The sequence below is a fragment of the Panthera tigris genome, chromosome D3 (genome assembly GCF_018350195.1).
Source record: "Panthera tigris isolate Pti1 chromosome D3, P.tigris_Pti1_mat1.1, whole genome shotgun sequence".
Taxonomy (NCBI): domain Eukaryota; kingdom Metazoa; phylum Chordata; class Mammalia; order Carnivora; family Felidae; genus Panthera; species Panthera tigris.
In genome coordinates, this window is record NC_056671.1 from 62,745,064 (window position 1) to 62,748,773 (window position 3,710).

Below are 3,710 nucleotides of genomic sequence, written 5' to 3' on the forward strand. Positions count from 1 at the left end.
CACTGTAAATCAGAATAACCCTGGGGGCTTTTAAAATATCTCTACTTTTTATGTGTCTTCAGGGCTGGGATTTAGGTATGTATGCTTACCAAGCTTGATCGATTCTCAAGAAGTGGGCCTGGTGGTCCTCAACCTTGTTGCACACTGTAGTCACCTGAGAAGCTTTAATAGCTACTGATACTTCAGTCACAACTCTGGATATTTTTATTTGATTGGTCTGGGATATGGTCTGGGCACCAGTATTCTTTAAAGCTTTTTAGGTGATTTTGCCACTGAGTTATACTGTCACTTTTGTGCAGGGGCCCTGCTAATCTTCCTTGTATCCTTCCAATTTCAGTGTAAGTAATTCCGAAGCAAGCACCACTGAGCTGTACCCAAGGTAATCATGTGACTAGTGTTTGCAGATGGGTTTTGGACAAATGTAAGATGTTTTTTTTTCTTTTTTTTCTTTTTTTTTTACCATTATGTAAGAATCTATTATTTCACATTAGCTTGACATGATAACGTGGAATATGGCATTTAGGTTATGGAAAACTATGGTTAACTTAGGCCATGTTCAAGTGGTTACTTGTGGGTCACAGTATCCAAACTTACCTAAATTATTTGGAGAATGCTGCATAACTGCTTAGGACCTTAATAAAACTACTCTGAAAGATATCTGCAGCTTAACAGGACTCATGATTTAACTCACAACCTTCTCATGAAAATCAGAATTTAACTGTAGCATATTAAATAACTATTTTTAGAGCAACTGAAGTGATGTCCTGAGACCATATTGAAGAGCAGAGCCTGTTGCTGCTTGTTTGAAACTAAATTCAGTTAGAAGATTTGGGTTTGTGCATTTGAGGTTTAAGATTCAATGATCAATCTATCCCAAAACTAATTTATATCCTACATTGGTGTAAGAAAGGCACTCTTCTCTGCTATGGAGGATAGTAAACTGGAGAAAATAAAATCCCTACCTTTCAGTGATTTATAATCTTGATGATAAAACTTAAACATGAAACATAAGGCAGTCAACACCAAATGCTAGCTGCTGTGAACTCAGAATAGCAAGGCTGGTCTATGCACAAGTGGTAATGAGAGATGGCATAGGTAGAACGGTGCTGTTTTATGCAGTGTGAGCCACCTTTACGAGAACACCTGGAGTGTTGAGAATGCAGATTCCTAGGACTCATCCAGGTCTACTCAGTCAGTCTCTCTGGGCTACGGCCTGGGAATCTGCCCTTTAAAGAGACTCTTCAAATGGCTCAGTTGGTTAAGTGTCCAACTTTGGCTCAGGTCGTGATCTCGTGGTTCATGAATTGGAGCCCCATGTCAGTCTCTGTGCTGACAGCTCAGAGCCTGGAGCCTGCTTCGGATTCTGTGTCTCCCTCTCTCTGCCCTCCCCCACTCACGCTCTCTTCCTCCCCCCCCCCCCCGCCCTCAAAAATAAATAAACATGAAAAAAATTTTAAAAAATAGACTCTTCAAGCCTTTGCTTTGTACACAAAGCTGGAGTACTGTTGACGCAGTAGATGCAAAATAAGGCCTTTTAAGATGGGTTGGGGTTAGGGGATAGGATTAGTAGTTCACATGTATTGAATGCTAGACACTGTTTCAAGTGGTTTAAGTGCAGTATATTCTTTAAACTCCCCCCAAATGAAAATTACAAGGTGTTTTGTTATTATCCCCACTCGACAGATGAGGAAACTGAGGCACAGGAAACTTAGGCAGTTCGCTCCAAGTCACACAGATAGTAAGTGACAGAGTTAAGACCTGGGAACAGGCAGTCTCACTCCTGGCCCTATACTCCAAACCACTTTTTCTCTAAGCCAGAGGCAAGGAAGAAAGAGCACATTAATTCTGACAGACTCATAGATTCATATGAACACATGGAAGAATTCCATATAAACACAATTTATAAATGGCCTGAAAAGGAGTTACTGAAATTTTTGTTAAAAGCAGGTGAGAATTATTGTATAGTCCCTAGGCACAAAAATAGAGTTCAGCTGACCCTGTTGCCACTGAAGGATGAAGGAAACATTGTGGAGAGTCTGTATTTCAAGGCCCTGGTCCCATGTAAAAGCTTCCCGGAGATCTAGAAATTGGCAGGATGGCTGCCAAGGATCCTGAGTCTGAGGAATATTTAATGACCATCAGTTATCGAGAGGCCACTGCTCCCTGTATGAGAAGCTTCAATCCAGGTACAGTGGAATCAAGTCGGTGAACCTGGACTTTTGCACCAAACCAGAACAGTTTAATTAGCCACCCTTCCTTCTCTCATTTGAGGCTGGGATCGGGTGAATTTATGGTCAAGAAAGTGAAGTTTTCTTCAGAGAGTGGAATGTAATTTGGAGGTACCTTTAACTTGAACAAATATTCTTGTGGGCATTTGGGGGTATCATTGTGGGAAACGGTGAAGGGCTGATGCACGCAAAGCAAGAGCAGAATCTTGAAGGTAAGTGGGGCACAGCGACAGCTGGTGGCACAAGAGATACTGGGACTATGGCAGCTAGATGAGCCCTGCTTGCTTCATGTGCTGTGTAGCAACTTACAGCACTGGCCACAAAAGTCATTTCTGAACAGGCACATGCACCAAAGGTGAGACAGAACCAATTAGCCTTGACAGTGTAACAGACACATTAAGACCTTTAACTCATTGGTTTTCAGGGACCTTCGTTTCTTCTTGGATATTACCATTGACATCTCAAGTAAACCTATCTTAACATTGAAGAAAAAGCTGTTAGAAAGTCCATGTGAAATATGGAGCACATCAAACAGGAATTAGATAGTTAACATGACATGTGGCATTGCTGCCTACTTGAACTTACCTTCTCCAGACTCATTAACAGGTGCTATCTGTAGCTATCGATTGTTTTAAAATGTAAGTATTATTCTAGTATGGTAAGGCCCACAGATGATGGAAGAGAGGATTACCATCAAAAAGGCAGTTTGTTACTTGCAGTTTGTTACAGTTTGCGAGGGGAGGGGGCCACACCACATCACATGGGGCCATCTGTGCTAGGAGGCACTAGGGTAGGTCAGGAGCCAGGAGAAGACATGGGCTAGACTCTTCCTTGTGACCTTTGAGGGAAGGAATGGGTGAGGCAAGGTAAACTGATTTAGGATTGACTAAATGAATAATGTCATCCAGCCTTAGGGCCTAGGGTATGTTCCTAGCTGCCTGATACCTGGTCCTGGGGTGTTTAGGGAAGGGGAATATTGGTTCTTCAGTGTGAGAGCACCAAAGAGGAGGATGGGGATGGGCTCTGGGTTGCTTAGTTTGCATATGAAAGGTATATTCCTAGAGCAAGTGTTTATAGTAGGAATTAGCAAGGCCTGGAGGAAGTAGTCTGTCCATAGTCAGGGCTCCAGATGTCAAAACATCAGGGAGAAAAAGAAGATGAATATGCACATGGCGGGTGCCTTATTTTAGGATCTCTAAATACCAACAGTATGATTATTTCAGTATGAGAATGACTGAATTTAGGAATGTTCCAGTAGAACTTGGCTCTCTGCATGGATTTCAATCAGTTTATAGAAAGGACAGCGCCTTACGTGCTGATTTGAGTGACAAAGCATAGCTGAGCACCTACCATCCACATTTCAAGGCAATTGGGCTGCTCTTTCCTCATTTCTTCACATGCAGTATGATCGGAAGAAGTTGGATGAACTCCAGACATTTGATTGCATCCTACTATATGCTCCAAGTAGTCACTGCTTGAGTT

General features: G+C 42.2%; 1 non-coding gene across 1 annotated transcript; it reads right to left on the reverse strand.

Moving 5' to 3' along the window:
• Positions 1-255: 255 nt before the first annotated feature.
• Positions 256-361, reverse strand: LOC122232835. The gene has a single exon (XR_006210247.1). It is a non-coding gene; the product is annotated as a U6 spliceosomal RNA (small nuclear RNA).
• Between the last annotated feature and the right edge of the window lie 3,349 nt (positions 362-3,710).